General features: G+C 50.5%; 1 protein-coding gene across 1 annotated transcript in view; it reads left to right on the top strand.

The window, feature by feature from the left end:
• The first annotated feature begins 312 nt into the window (after window positions 1–312).
• The window catches only part of FBXL8 (F-box and leucine rich repeat protein 8), a 242442-nt gene continuing 226436 nt past the window's right edge, over window positions 313–16318 (top strand). Inside the window, exon 1 of the mRNA XM_030203700.1 lies at window positions 313–389. The gene's annotated coding sequence lies outside the window, so the exon portion shown is untranslated. The remainder of the gene's footprint in view (window positions 390–16318) is intronic.

The raw sequence follows: 16318 nt of genomic DNA, 5'->3' as shown, positions 1-16318 counted from the left end.
TCCTCAGGATCTTCCCGGATTCGATCGCCGCAGATCTGGCTTTTACACCGTCCCCATCCGTGCGGTAACCACTTCCTACTACCGTACATTTAAATTAAATGATTTTAATCACACGCAGTCCATCCTTTCACACCACCAGAATAACAAGCCAATCTATTAGTCAGATTGACAGCCAATCATGGATAAGGAAGTCAAATACATGGTTCTTATTGGTTTGCTTTTTAGCAGCTGACTACGGTTAGCCACTAAACTAGTGAGAACGGGAGGCAGAGAAAAAAAAATCTAGAACGGAAGAAGACTCTGTCTTGCGCTCTACGGAAAAGTAGTGTACGTCAAACTTTTACCTCTTCATACAAAAAGCAAAGAAAAGGCATTAATCTGCTTAAAAGGTATGTAATATATCATGTAACAGTCTAATGGTATTAGTAAGAGGAGTGATACGAATGGCTTTAGTATGTTTTTTTTTTGTTACATTTGTACCCCGTGCTTTCCCACTCATGGCAGGCTCAATGCGGCTTACATGGGGCAATGGAGGGTTAAGTGACTTGCCCGGAGTCACAAAGAGCTGCCTGTGCCTGAAGTGGGAATCGAACTCAGGGGTAGATGCATCAAGCAAACGTAAAAAAATCAGAAACGTAAAAACCTTTACCGAATCTCAAATAACGAAGCATGCTCCAAAAACACAGCCCCAAAAAGTTTGGTGCGGTTTTGGAAAGAACGATGCACTAATCCCCGTCGGTAATCGGCTCGTAAAGCATGCGCAAAGCAGCCAAGCGTTATGCTGGCTGCTCTGCGCATGCCAGAAACGTAAGAAAAAAAATAAAACACAAACACGTGGCTCCCCACTTTCCCCTGCATGTCTCCACAAACATTAAAGGATCGGGAGGGGGCAAAGGCGCTCATCAGCAGCGTCCTGTATGGACGGCCTTGCCCCCCCCCCCGAAGTCCCTGCTGCTCCGTTTGTGAAATAAAAGCTTTTAAAAATGAAACCTTTGCAGTTGCTGGGCTCCCCCTCCCTTCCTGTCTCTCTCTCTTCTTTAGTCGGCAATGCTCCGCCTCCTGCCCTCCTCCACCTCCGTGCCCCACCCCCCCGATTTCATCCCCGCCCACTGACGTCAGAGGAGGGCGGACACAGGAAGAAAAAGGAGACATCGGAGGAGACAGAAGAGCTAAAGAATAGCTGATCCATCCTGTGCAGCGCCTTCAAACGTAGGTGAGAGGCGCTGCACCGGTCATTATGGTGGGGGGGGGGGAGCGGCGGGGACGAAATCGGGGGGGGGCGGGGCACGGAGGTGGAGGAGGGCAGGAGGCGGAGCATTGCCGACTAAAGAAGAGAGAGACAGGAAGGGAGGGGGAGCCCAGCAACTGCAAAGGTTTCATTTTTAAAAGCTTTTATTTCACAAACGGAGCAGCGGGGACTTCAGGGGGGGGGGGGGGGCAAGGCAAGGCCGTCCATACAGGACGCTGCTGATGAGCGCCTTTACCCCCTCCCGATCCTTTTTTAATTTAGTTTCCTTTTTTATTTTAGGCACAGGGAAGCAGGGAGCCACTTTTCTTTTAAAACATGCCAGCAATTTGGTTTTTTATCGTGCAGGGGGCAGTGGGGAGATGACAGCTCAGGCTTTAACGACAGGTCTGAGCTGACGTTAAATTTCTGGCGGTAAGTGAATCGTTGCTATCGTCGGTATGGTTAGTGCATTCCGAATTGTCTACATTTCAATGGTAGTTTCTCATTTGCATTCCAGTTTCGTTAGCTGCTACTGCCGTCGAAAAATAGGCTTTAGTGCATGGAAAGGATAGGAAATTCTTCCTTAAGGGCTCATTTAATGATGAAAAACATTTAGTGCATCTGGGCCTCAGTTCCTTAGTTCCCCAGGACCAAAGTCAACCACCAGGCCACTCCTCCACTGGGAAAATAACTTGTTGTTAGTTCCAGTATTTTTATACTAATCATTTCTTTAGCTTTATGAGATGTGTAAAGGGCAGTTCAGGGCTACTGAGTAGAACAGAACCTGGGGACGGTGTAAAAGCCAGATCTGCAGGATCCACGAGATCTTCCGGATCTGTTTAGTACTACCTTAAGACTGGAGCGCTTCTTTGTTTTGATGACCGCGCCGCTGCTTACGGTATGCTGCGATCACCAATCGTGTAACCCAACACTGCGGTTTTCTATTCCCCTCTTTCCGTGTCGAATATGAAGGAAGTTAAACCAATGAGGTTTAATAGACGGGAGTGGAAGTGAGCATATCTTGTCCACTGTAAGCAAGGAAGCCATTTGGTCAATCTCTGTTTTCACTCCCCCGCGCAGCCGTCATTGTTGTTTACTCAAAACACAGCAAGCAAACCTATGAGCTGCTGCATCCACGTTGTAATTTATTTATTTGTTACATTTGTATCCCACATTTTCCCACCTATTTGCTCTTTGTTGTTGGTCCATCTGTAACAAGTCTAAAGCTGTTTTTGTTGGCTAGGCAGTGCCTTACAAGGTGGAGGAGAAAAGACATAATTGAATTTCACTAAAATAACTTCAAAAATCATTGTAACGGGGAGGATGTGACGTTATTCCACAAGATGGCAGCCTAGTTTCTTACCTCCCGCTCTCTGCACCCGAAAGCAGCGTTTATTTGCGGTCATTGGCACTGTTGAGAGGGGTGGAGGAGTTTCGTAAACTCATCTACAGCCCAGCAGTTATGAGCAAAGCTTCGTCAGCCCGGAAGAAGGAGGCCGAGAGGCAGGAGGGAAGCGGGACTGGCAGGGCCGCTAAGCGCCACGAGCCACAAGAGTGGGCCTCCCCATCCGATTCGGACTCTGCGCTGTCACTGGTGAAGACACGGTGGGCACCATCGAAAAAAGGAATCTCCGGAGAGCTCCAAAAATTCTTGTCTAGCATTCAGGAGGATATAAAAACCTCCAAGGAGGAGATCCTAGAGCAAATGGAGCTGCTGAGTACTGATCTCCAAGAGCTGGGGGGGCAGGGTGGAGGAGGCAGAACTGAAGATCGATGAGCACGCAGAAACTTTGAATGCGCATACTAAAACAATTCAAGGGTTGGAAAAGAAAAATGCTGACCTGGAATATAAATTGGACGACCTAGAAAATAAGGGTTGAACAAATAATCTCAGATTTCATGGGGTCCCTGAAGGGGGAGAGACCGAGGATGTGCCGAATTGTGCAGTCCCTGTGCACTACCTTGATGGGCCCTGAGGTGGGAGAGGAAACAATTGAACTAGATAGAGCGCATCGAGCCCTGGGCCCGCGAAAGGAGCAACAGGTGCGGGACATAATAGTGCAGTTCCACAAATATGAAGTCAGAGCGGATACTCACTCGTGCCCGGAAGGTGCAGCACCTGGAGTTTGGAGGGACCAAGGTTTTCAGGGGCCTGCAGCAGGTCTTTGTTTCTTTTTTTATGCACAATGAGCTTGCTGGGTTACAAGTTCGTACTGTTAAACATAACTGTAAGTATCCCTCCCTCTTGGTTAAATGGATGAGGAGAGTGTGAGAGGGAGGGACATGGAGCGAGGCCGCAGGTATGTGAAGTAATGCATGTGAGGGATATTGGCCCGGACAGTGTGATTGGTTAGTGTATGGATGAGGCTAGGATTGTGGGGGAGGTTTGAAGCTGGTGGTAGTAAAAGGAGGTGCGGGGGGATGGGGTTGGGGGGCTGGGATGTTGTGAGTGTCGTGGGCTACTTCCTTAATTCCCATTCGGAGGATATGAGTCCTCTGACTGGTGTTTGTGATAGGGGTGGGGGGGTGGGCTGGGTTTGAATGTGGAGTGGTGGGGGGGGGGGGGCTTGGGTATGGTTCGGTACCTGGGAAGGAGGGCTCTCACTGTTGGGATGGAAAGTTTTGTCTAATTACTAAGAGATGAAAACAGACTTAAAAATAATATCCTACAATGTTAAGGGCTTGAATATGCCTCAAAAGAGGCAGAAGTTTTTTTTAAGGAACTAAAGCAGTTAAGGCCGCACATGATTCTCTTGCATGAGACGCATTTTCGCCATTTGCATGAAAAACTTCTTTCTCATTCCAGTTACCCGTTGGCATATTTTGCTTCCTCATCAGAGGGTTCAAAGAAGGGTGGGGTGGCAGTACTTATTCATTCCTCGGTACCGGCCCAAGTAGTGAGTGTTAAGAGGGACCCGGGAGGGCGTTTCCTGTTTCTACATATTGTGATTGATCAAGTGGATCTAACGTTGGCGTCTATATTTGCTCCAAATAGTGGTCAAGTGGAGTTTTATACTAAGGTGAAGAATTCACTGGCTGCATTTGTCCAGGGTTCCTTGATTTTGGGGGGTGACTTCAATGCGGTGGTAAACCCAGCTCTAGATCGTTCAGGGGTCGTTAATACAGTGGGCAATAAAGAGTCCCTAGCGTTGGGGTCCTTAGCTTACCGTATTTTTCGGACTATAAGACGCACTTTTTTCCCCCAAAATTTGGGAGGAAAATGGGGGGTGCGTCTTATAGTCCGAAGGTAGCGTTTTTGGACCTCCGTTCCGTACTTACAGGATTCCATGTTCCCTGGTGGTCTAGTGACGTCGGGGCAGGAAAGAGCCCCCTCTTTCCTGCCCATCGCGCTGCTCTCCGTGCTTCTCAATGCTTTCTGATGGTCTCGGCGATATTCAAAATGGCCGCCGAGATTCTCGGCGGCCATTTTGAATCTCGCCGAGACCGTCAGAAAGCATTGAGAAGCACGGAGAGCAGCGCGATGGGCAGGAAAGAGGGGGCTCTTTCCTGCCCCGATGTCACTAGACCACCAGGGAACATGGAATCCTGTAAGTACGGGACGGAGGTCCAAAACCCGGACAAGACGCACCGGAGCACCTAGGTTTTAGAGGAGGGAAAGAGGAAATTTTTTTTTTCCTATTTCCCTCCTCTAAAACCTAGGTGCGTCTTATGGTCCGGTGCGTCTTATAGTCCGAAAAATACGGTACTCACTGGGCACCTTGGACCTGTGGAGACTGACACATGCGAGGGATAGAGATTACACACATTACTCTCCTGTTCATGACTCCTATTCTCGCATTGATTATATATTCCTTGATACGGCATTGGTAGAGCGGGGACCAGAGGCGGGAGTGGGAAGTATGACAATATCGGACCATGCACCAGTCTGGGTCTCACTGCCATTTATAAGTGCGGAGATAAAGGATAGGAGATGGGTGCTAAATTCTAGTGTGTTGCAGGATGGGGAGGCGGTGGAGGGTTATAGGAAAGTCTTAAAGGAATACCTGGAATTTAACGTTGATTCTGGGCTATCGCTCAGTATGGTTTGGGATGCTATGAAGGTGTTCTCTAGGGGTTAGTTTTTGCAAATAGCTAGTAAACGCTCACGTGCTCGTAAGGCTCAGATAGCTAGCTGTATGAAGAGAATTCGTCTCTTGGAGGAGCAGCATAAGGCTTGGGGCTCTCCTCAGATCTTGCAAGAACTATGTGGGCAGAGACTACAGCTTGACTCCATTTATTCGGAACAACTTAGCTTACTGCAAGCGAGAAATAAGGTTGGTTCCTAAGAGTTTGCTAACAAGGCGGGACGTCTCCTTGCCATGCGGCTACGTAAGCAAAAAGTAGACCAAACGGTCACTCAGGCAAGGGATTTCACGGGTGGTTTGTTACGTACATCTGAGCTTATACGTAGGCGTTTTGGGGACTTTTACCAAACCTTATATGCACAAGAGATCGACCCTTCCTTGGAGACCATAGGAAAGTATCTGGCAGGTAGTGATCTCTCTTCCCTGACATTTCAGCAGCAGGTAGAAACTAAACAGCCCAGAACTCCTTTGTTCTAAAAGGCAGTTATTTTCTGTTCCTTGGCTGCTGGAGAGTTAGCTCATCCAGCGACCTCAATTAAGTGATAAGTAAGTTGTGAGGAAGTAGAATATTTGCATAGGTTGCTGAATCAGCTTCAAAGAGCCTGTTTAAAAGAGGCCCCTTAGATTCAAAACTATATAAAGAGGAAAGGTCCCACTGAACTTTCCTTCTGAGAAGTTCTGAGAGAAGAGGACATTTCTCTGGTAAGTGAACGCTACTTTGCTTTGTGCTTTGGGAACTTAAAGATTGGGGTTTAAAGGAGGAATTGTAGGTTGTAGTGTTAGGCAAAAATAAAAATAAAAATATAAAAAGCAAATTTTAACAACTAATCTCCATAGTCTTTTCCACTTAGTTTTAAAAGCTTTGTACCACAGCATTAACAGAATCTAAGAGTCACTGCAGGATCTAATTTAGTATTCCCACTCACCCCTAGGACAACTCTTCATTTATAGTCAGATATTTTAATTAGGGTAACAAGCAAGGAGTGCTCTTACAGAGTTTTAAATACATTTCATTACCATCTAAGAAGGAAACACTAAATAAATCACACAGTATACTATCCTGCTTATTTTCGAAAGAGAAAAACGCCTATAGTGCAACCTTAATCGGGAGATAGACGTTTATCTTGCAAAGGCGCCCAAATCGGTATAATCGAAAGCCGATTTTGGGCGTTTCCAACTGCACTCCGTCACGAAAACGAATAAAGTTGACGGGGCGTGTCGGAGGCGTGGTTGAGGCGGAACTGGGGCGTGGTTATCGGCCGAGGAGAGATGGGCGTCTTTAGCTGATAATCGGGAAAAAAAGGCGTTTTACCGCGATTTTGGGTCACTTTTTTTGGACCCTTTTTTTTCACGAACAAGTCCCAAAAAAGTGCCTCAACTGCCCAGATGACCACTGGAGGGAATGGGGGTGACCTCCCCGGACTCCCCCAGTGGTCACTAACCCCCTCCCACCAAAAAAACCCCACTTTACAAACTTTTTTTCCAGCCTGTATGCCAGCTTCAAATGCCGTACCCACCTCCATGACAGCAGAATGTGTTCGATCCCCCTTCCTCCCTCCCCTTCTCGTGTGCCCTGTGGAATGCCCACTCAATCTGCAACAAACTTACCTTCACCCATGATCTCTTCATCTCCCATTCCCTCCATCTGCTCGCCCTAACCGAAACCTGGCTCACCCCCGACGACTCTGCCTCAGTTGCAGCCCTTTGCCACGGAGGCTACCTTTTCTCCCATTCGCCCCGCACAGCTAGCCGCGGTGGCGGCGTTGGCCTACTACTTTCGCCCTCCTGCAGTTTTCAACCCCTCTTCCTACCACAGTCTCACTGCTTCTCATCCTTTGAAGTCCATTCCATCCGTCTATTCTACCCGCTGCCACTCCGAGTTGCAGTCATCTACTGCCCCCCTGATAAGTCCCTCCCTTCCTTCCTTACTGATTTCGATGCCTGGCTCTCCGTTTCTCTTGAGCCCTCATCCCCATCCCTCATTCTTGGTGACTTGGACATACACACTGATAACCCATCCGACTCATACGCTTCTCAATTCCTCACCCTAACTTCCTCCTTCAACCTCCAACTGAGCTCCATCACCCCTACTCACAAATCTGGTCACTGTCTTGATCTCGTCCTCTCCTCTACCTGCTCGCCCTCTAATCTCTGCGTCTCTGCTCTTCCCATTTATGACCATCACCTGATCACATTCACACTTCATCACCCTCCCCCTCAGTCCCGCCCAACACTAACCACTACCTCCAGGAATCTCCAGGCTGTTGACCCCCCCCCACCTTATCCGCTAGTATCTCCGATCTCCTCCCGTCCATCACGTCCTCCGAGTCCGTCGACAAGGCTGTTTCCAAGTACAATGCCACTCTCTCCTCCGCCCTAGACACCCTTGCACCGTCTGTTTCCCGTCCCACAAGGCGCACTAATTCCCAGCCCTGGCTTAACCCCTGCACCCGTTACCTTCGCTCCTGCTCCCGATCGGCCGAACGCCTATGGAGGAAATCTCACACCCATACTGACTTCATTCACTACAAATTCATGCTATCCTCCTTCCAGTCCTCCCTATTCCTCGCCAAACAGGACTACTACACTCACTTGACTAACTCCCTCAGCTCTAACCCTCGTCGTCTCTTTGCCACCCTCAACTCCCTCCTCAAAGTGCCCTCTGCTCCCACCCCCCCCCCCTCACTCTCTCCTCAATCACTGGCTGATTACTTCCACGACAAGGTGCAGAAGATCAACCTCGAATTCACCACTAAACCTTCTCCTCCTCTTCATCCTATCACCCACTCCCTCAACCAATCAACCCAGGCCTCCTTCTCCTCTTTTCCTGATATCACCGAAGAGGAAACCGCCCATCTTCTCTCTTCCTCGAAATGCACCACCTGTTCCTCAGACCCCATCCTCACCAACTTACTTATCACCATCTCTCCTACTATCACCCCTCCCATCTGTCATATCCTCAACCTCTCTCTCTCCACCGCGACTGTCCCTGACACCTTCAAGCATGCTGTTGTCACACCTCTCCTCAAAAAACCTTTACTTGACCCTACCTGTCCCTCCAACTACCGCCCCATCTCCCTCCTACCCTTCCTCTCCAAAATACTTGAACGCGCCGCCGTTCACAGCCGTTGCATTGATTTTCTCGCCTCTCATACCATCCTCGATCCGCTTCAATCTGGCTTTCGCCCACTTCACTCGACAGAAACGGCATTATCCAAAGTCTGTAATGACCTGTTCCTCGCCAAATCCAAAGGTCATTACTCCATCTTCATTCTCCTCGACCTATCCGCCGCTTTTGACACTGTCAATCACAACTTACTTCTTGACACACTGTCCTCTTTTGGGTTCCGGGGCTCTGTCCTCTCCTGGTTCTCCTCTTATCTCTCCCATCGTACCTTCAGAGTACACTCTCATGGCTCTTCCTCCACCCCTATCCCACTCTCTGTTGGTCCCTCAGGGTTCGGTCCTTGGACCCCTTCTTTTCTCTATCTACATCTCTTCCTTGGGCTCCCTGATCTCGTCTCATGGCTTCCAGTATCATCTTTATGCTGACGACACCCAGCTTTATCTCTCCACACCTGACATCACTGCGGAAACCCAAGCCAAAGTATCGGCCTGCTTATCCGACATTGCTGCCTGGATGTCCAACCGCCACCTGAAACTGAACATGGCCAAGACCGAACTTCTTGTCTTCCCACCCAAACCCACTTCTCCTCTTCCTCCACTCTGTATCTCAGTTGATAACACCCTCATCGTCCCCGTCTCATCTGCCCGCAACCTCGGTGTCATCTTCGACTCCTCCCTCTCCTTCTCTGCGCACATCCAGCAGATAGCCAAGACCTGTCGCTTCTTCCTCTATAACATTAGCAAAATCCGCCCTTTCCTCTCTGAGCACACCACCCGAACTCTCATCCACTCTCTCGTTACCTCTCGCCTTGACTACTGCAACCTACTCCTCACTGGTCTCCCACTTAGCCACCTATCCCCCCTTCAGTCCGTTCAGAACTCTGCTGCACGTCTTATCTTCCGCCTGAACCGATAAACTCATATCACCCCTCTCCTCAAGTCACTTCATTGGCTTCCGATCAGGTACCGCATTCAATTCAAGCTTCTGCTACTAACCTACAAATGTACTCTATCTGCAGCCCCTCCTTACCTCTCAGCCCTCATCTCCCCTTACGTTCCTACCCGTAACCTCCGCTCTCAAGACAAATCCCTCCTTTCAGTACCCTTCTCCACCACCGCCAACTCCAGGCTCCGCCCTTTCTGCCTCGCCTCACCCCACGCGTGGAACAAACTCCCCAAGCCCATACGTCAGGCCTCCTCCCTCCTTCAAATCTCTGCTTAAAGCCCATCTCTTCAATGTCGCCTTCAGCACCTAACCTCTACACCTCTACCCAGGAAATCTAGACTGCCCAACTTGACATTTCGTTCTTTAGATTGTAAGCTCATTTGAGCAGGGACTGTCCTTCTTTGTGTATTTTGTTCAGCGCTGCGTAACCCTAGTAGCGCTCTAGAAATGTTAAGTAGTAGTAGTAGTCACATCCTTTCCCTGGGTCAGATGTGGCTCTCGGGTGCAGTACAGGGTCACATCAGCATTGCATTGTGGTGGGTGTAGGGTATTGGGCTCCGTGATTTCATTAGCTTGTGTTACAGTCTCACGATGTTGGTAGGCTCTTCTCCCATGGTGCTTTTCCCCCTGCCTACTGGGTCAGAGTGTGCCCTGTTGTGTTTCCTGTTGTAGTCCATGCGGTAGTGGCCATTTTTGTAAGCCAGTTTTAGTTCCCTTTCCTGTGTTAGCCACGTTACAGAACTTAGTTCTTACCTTGAATGTGGCTGAAAGAGGGCATTGTACAGCATTCTGCCAGCTCTGACCTACTGCTCATCTCAGTACCAGGGAGACTCGTTGCCAGTGGGGCACAACCTCTGATCTGCAGTTAACTGTGAGTAAACACGGTTATTCCAATAAAGGACGTTTTCAGAGAGATTAGTCTTCAGGTGTCAACTGGTGTGCCAATGTTATACAGCAGCAACAAGTTCTAGAGGCCTGTGTGTATGCAGGTCCCTGGAGCACTTTTAGTGGGTACCGCAGTGCACTTCAGCCAAGTGGCCCCAGGCCCATCCCCCCCCCACCAGTAACACTTGTGCTGGTAAATGGGAGGCCTTCAAAACCCACTGTACCCACATGTAGGTGCCCCCTTCACTCCTAAGAGCTATGGTAGTGTTGTACATTTGTGGGTAGTGGGTTTTGGGGGAGGGGGGTTGGGAGCTCAGCACCCGTGGTAAGGGAGCTATGCATGTGGGAGCTTTTTCTGAAGTCCACTGCATTGACCTAGGGTGCCCAGTTGGTGTCCTGGCATATCCTCCCACGACCAAATGGCTCTGATTGATTAGGACGATTTTGAGCTGGGCGTTTTTAGTTTCCATTATCGCTAAAAAAAACAAACGCCCAGCTCAAAAACGTCCATTTTTTCGAAAATACGGTTCAGCCCGCCCCTTCATGGACCTGTTCTCAGAGATAAATGCCACTATTGCCCGTTGGCTCAAAGAAGCAATCATTCAGCATATCTGCTGTCTGGCCGGGCTCCGCCTGAAGCCTTTAAGGCACATTCCACAAGAGCGATTTCCTCTTCCTGGGCGGAAACTGGAGCACTATCTCTTCATGAGATTTGCAGTGCTGCAACATGGGCTTCTAAGCTCTCTTTCGCCCGACATTACAGGCTGGATGTGGCTGCCAGGAGGGATGTGCGTTTTGGAGCACAGGTGCTAGCGCGTGGTGTGGCTTGTTCCCACCCTATTTAGGGATTGCTTTGTTACATCCCATACGTAATGGCTTCATCTGCTTGATGACAAGGAAGGGAAAATTAGCTTCTTACCATGATAATTTTCTTTCCTTTATTCATAGCAGATGAAGCCATGAGCCCTCCCTGTATGATTGTCTGTATTGCAGTGATTCTGATTTTAGGTGCTGTTCTTGTTTCCTGAAGTTATATTCCTTCCTTGGGAAGTCGGAAAACAGTCTTCAGGATTCTTGTTACAGTTATAGGAGGATGAGTTCATTCCCTCCAGTTCATGTTTCGGGAGGACGAGTTTATTCCCTCCAGGAGGATGCAAGTATTCCCTCCGTTTATACAAAGTGGAGGACGAGTTTATTCCCTCCAGGAGGATGAGTTCATTCCCTCCTTTTTTGAGTTTATGCCCTTGTTAAGGGGCCATCGTTCGCTGTGAGGAAATTACATAAGTAATGCCATACTGGGAAAAGACCAAGGGTCCATCGAGCCCAGCATCTTGTCCACGACAGCGGCCAATCCAGGCCAAGGGCAAGCTTCCTAAACGTACAAACATTCTATACATGTTATTCCTGGGATTTTGGATTTTTCCAAGTCCGTTTAGTAGCGGTTTATGGACTTGTCCTTTAGGAAACCGTCCAACCCTTTTTAAAACTCTGCTAAGCTAACCGCCTTCACCACATTTTCCGGCAATGAATTCCAGAGTTTAATTACACGTTGGGTGAAGAAAACTTTTCTCCGATTTGTTTTAAATTTACTACACTGTAGTTTAATCGCATGCCCCCTAATCCTAGTATTTTTGGAAAGCGTGAACAGAAGCTTCACATCCACCTGTTCCACTCCACTCATTATTTTATATACCTCTATCATGTCTCCCCTCAGCCGTCTCTTCTCCAAGCTGAATAGCCCTAGCCTCCTTAGTCTTTCTTCATAGGGAAGTCGTCCCATCCCCGCTATCATTTTAGTCGCCCTTCGCTGCACCTTTTCCAATTCTACTATATCTTTCTTGAGATGCGGCGACCAGAATTGAACACAATACTCAAGGTGCGGTTGCACCATGGAGCGATACAACGGCATTATAACATCTTCACACCTGTTTTCCATGCCTTTCCTAATAATACCCAACATTCTATTCGCTTTCCTAGCCGCAGCAGCACACTGAGCAGAAGGTTTCAGCGTGTTATCGACGACGACACCCAGATCCCTTTCTTGGTCCGTAACTCCTAACGTGGAACCTTGCATGACGTAGCTATAATTCGGGTTCTTTTTTCCCACATGCATCACCTTGCACTTGCTCACATTAAACGTCCTCGGCCATTTAGCCGCCCAGTCTCCCAGTCTCGTAAGGTCCTCTTGTAATTTTTCACAATCCTGTCGCTAGTTAACGACTTTGAATAACTTTGTTTCATCAGCAAATTTAATTACCTCGCTAGTTACTCCCATCTCTAAATCATTTTTCCATATCATCATGCTGATCAATCCATAGACTGGTGGGTTGTGTCCATCTACCAGCAGGTGGAGATAGAGAGCAAAGCTTTTGCCTCCCTGTATGTGGTCATGTGCTGCCAGAAACTCCCCAGTATGTTCTCTATCTCAGCAGGTGGTGGTCACACACAGCAGCAGCTCTGGCTAGGCCTCCAAGCCTAATTTTTAGGTTTTGTTGAGTGCCTGGGGTTGAGGGCTCTTCTTGAGCAAGTGCAAACCTGGTGGCGCCAGGTCCCTCCTTTTCTCCCCCCTCCCGCTGGCTCCGTTAAAAAAAAAAAAAAAAAAATTTTGAACGTCCTTAAAGGCGTTTATTTCGACGTTTATTTAAATGTTTATTGCAGCTACTCACTGGGACACCAGGTCGTTACAGCTCGGAGCGGAAAGCAGGTAATTTTTACTTTTTTATAGCGGGCAGGGGGTTCCCCGATTGATCTCCACGTAGCCTATGGCGTCGGAGGGCGAGGGTGCAAAGTGTCGCTCCCCTGATCGCTTGGGCGCTTCTAGAGGGGATGCGGGGGTCTTAAAGTCTGATTCGCCATTGTTGGGTGACAGTTTCGTGACCGATGAGTGTCCCGGTCCTTCCTCCGGTGTGGCGGTTTTTCCCGCCATAAACGCCCATGTCCCGCTGCTCGCCTCCGCCATCTTGGCCGGCCACGCGGCTCGGACGGCTTCTTCTTGGGCCGCCCTTGAGGTGGGAGACATTAATGCCATGAACGCCCTTAATTTGGGCGACGGCACAAAAGCGGCTAAAGTTAAGCGCCGTTCTTCCCGCGCGGCTCCTTCGCGGAGTGTCGCGCCGGACGCCATCTTGGATGCGCAGCATGTCTCTCCCCCGCTCTTGCGAGCGCCGGTTGAGGGTGCGTCTAGGGCTGTAGCCCAGGCTGCGGAAGTGCACAGTCTGGGGGGGTTTCTCCCCCGAGTTTGTTTTGCTGCTGCATCAGGCCTTCCTTATGCAAAACGCTGCCCCTGCTCCCTCGTCTGGTAAAGAGGTTGAGGCCCCCGGAGGTAAACGCCCTCGGGTTGATTCCCAGGCCTTGGAGGACTTTGTCTCCTCAGATGTAGATGAGGGCAGCGTATCTGAGTTCTCCCAACGGTCCTTTGCGGATTCCTTGGAGGAGACGGATCCCCGCTCGGATGGAGCGGATGACCCCTCTGCAGCGCGGCTCTTTAGCTCAGAGGATTTGCCCAACCTGTTAGTGCAGGCCATGGGCATTTTGAAGATTTCCTCTCCGGAGGACGTCTCTCCCTCAGCCCCTGTTGGCTCTGCCATTATGCTGGGGACGAAGCGCCCGCCTAGAACCTTCCACGTGCATGATGCCATGCACACCTTAATTTCGGCTCAATGGGATGTCCCGGAAGCGAGCCTTAAAGTGGCTAGGGCTATGTCCCGCCTCTATCCTTTGCCTGAAAGTGAACGTGAGGCCTATCTGTGGCCTACCGTGGATTCTTTAATCACTGCGGTGACTAAGAAAACGGCGTTGCCGGTGGAAGGTGGCACGGCCCTAAAGGACGCCCAAGACAGAAGATTGGAGTTTGAGGCGGCTGCTTTAAGTTTGCAGGCCTCAGTTTGCGGCTCCTATGTGGCCAGGGCGTGCCTGACTATGGTGCAGCGTGCTTCCCCCTCGGATCATTCCTTGAGGGCTGATTGGCCGGCCCTGGAATCGGGCTTGGCCTATTTGGCAGACTTGCTGTATGATGTCTTGAGGGCCTCGGCTAAAGGCATGGCTCAGACAATCTCTGCGCGGCGGTGGCTTTGGCTGAAGCATTGGTCTGCTGACCACGCCTCTAAATCCCGCCTAGCTAAATTGCCTTTTAAAGGCAAGCTGCTCTTTGGGGTCGAGCTGGACAAAATTGTGACCGATCTCGGCACGTCTAAGGGCAAGAAGTTACCAGAGGTCAGGGCTAGTACTCGTCCCGGTACCTCCAGAGGACGGTTTCAGGAAGCCCGTCGGTACCGCCCGGGCAGGTCGGGCTCTTCTGCCTCCTCTTCCTTCAAGAGGAACTTCTCCCCCAAGCAGCATTCCTTTCGCAGAGACCGCCGTCCCGGAGGTGCTCCCTCCGGTCCTCCCCCAGGGTCTCGTACCCAATGACGGGGCCTTGGTCCACCCCCCAGTGCAGATTGGAGGACGGCTGTCCTCGTTTCTGGGCGAGTGGACCACAATAACTTCAGACGCTTGGGTGCTGGAAGTCATCAAAGACGGCTACAAGCTAGAGTTTGTACTCTCTCCCTGCAAGTCTCCGGTCAAAGCTGTGGCAGTGCAGCAGACCTTGGACAATCTGATCCGCCTGGGTGCGGTCGTTCCGGTGCCAGAAAATCAGCTTGGCAAGGGACGTTACTCCATTTACTTTGTGGTACCAAAGAAAGGAGGTTCTGTACGGCCTATCCTCGACCTCAAAGGGGTCAATCGGGCCTTGAAAGTTCGGCACTTTCGCATGGAGACTCTCCGCTCTGTTATAGCGGCAGTGAAGGCAGGGGAGTACCTGGCATCCTTGGACATCAAGGAAGCGTACTTGCATATTCCCATCTGGCCTCCCATCAACGCTTTCTGCGTTTTGCAGTCCTGGGCCGACGCTTCCAGTTCAGAGCCCTCCCGTTCGCGTTGGCTACTGCTCCGCGGACCTTCTCCAAAGTAATGGTGGTCATAGCGGCCTTCCTGAGGAAGGAAGGAGTACAAGTCCATCCTTATCTGGACGACTGGTTGATCCGAGCCCCCTCTTATGCAGAGTGCGGCAAAGCTGTGAACCGGGTGGTTGCTCTTTTGAGCTCCCTGGGGTGGATCATCAACTGGGAGAAAAGCCAGCTGCGCCCAACTCAGTCCCTGGAGTATCTGGGAGTTCGATTCGACACCCAAGTGGGCAGAGTGTTCCTGCCAGACAATCGGATTGTCAAGCTTCAGGCTCAGGTGGACCAGTTCCTAGTAGCCTCTCCTCTTCGGGCTTGGGACTATGTGCAGCTGTTGGGCTCTGTGACGGCCACGATGGAAGTAGTGCCCTGGGCCAGGGCTCATATGAGACCACTACAACTCTCTCTGCTGCAGCGCTGGACTCCGATGTCGGAGGATTATGCTGTGCGCCTTCCCTTGGACCCAGCAGTGCGCAAGGCGCTGAGCTGGTGGACGCAGACAGACAAGTTGTCTGCAGGAATGCCTCTGGTGACCCCGGAGTGGATTGTCGTCACGACGGACGCCTCTTTGTCGGGCTGGGGAGCCCATTGCTTGGGAAGGACAGCGCAGGGGCTCTGGTCTCCTGCAGAGGCAAAGTGGTCTATCAACCTCCTGGAACTCAGAGCCATTCAGTTGGCGCTTTTGGAGTTCATCCCGGTACTGGCATTGAAGCCTGTACGGGTCCTGTCGGACAATGCCACGGCTGTGGCCTATGTCAACCGCCAGGGAGGTACCAAGAGTGCCCCTCTAGCCAAGGAGGCCATGAATCTATGCCAGTGGGCGGAAGCGAACCTGGAACAGCTGTCAGCGGCCCACATTGCCGGAGTCATGAATGTCAAGGCGGACTTTCTCAGTCGCCATACCTTGGAGCCCGGAGAGTGGCTGCTCAGGCGTTCTTGGACATCACGAAGCGCTGGGGCCTGCCGAGCCTAGATCTGATGGCGTCATTGGCCAATTGCCGCGCTTTTTCAGCAGAGGACGAGACCCTCGATCCCTGGGAGTAGATGCTCTTCTCCAACAGTGGCCGACACAAGAGCTTCTCTATGTGTTCCCGCCCTGGCCCATGTT

This window comes from Microcaecilia unicolor, chromosome 5 (genome assembly GCF_901765095.1).
Source record: "Microcaecilia unicolor chromosome 5, aMicUni1.1, whole genome shotgun sequence".
In the NCBI taxonomy this organism is placed as follows: domain Eukaryota; kingdom Metazoa; phylum Chordata; class Amphibia; order Gymnophiona; family Siphonopidae; genus Microcaecilia; species Microcaecilia unicolor.
Note: the sequence above shows the minus strand (reverse complement) of the source record. Positions and strands in the feature narration are given on the sequence as shown.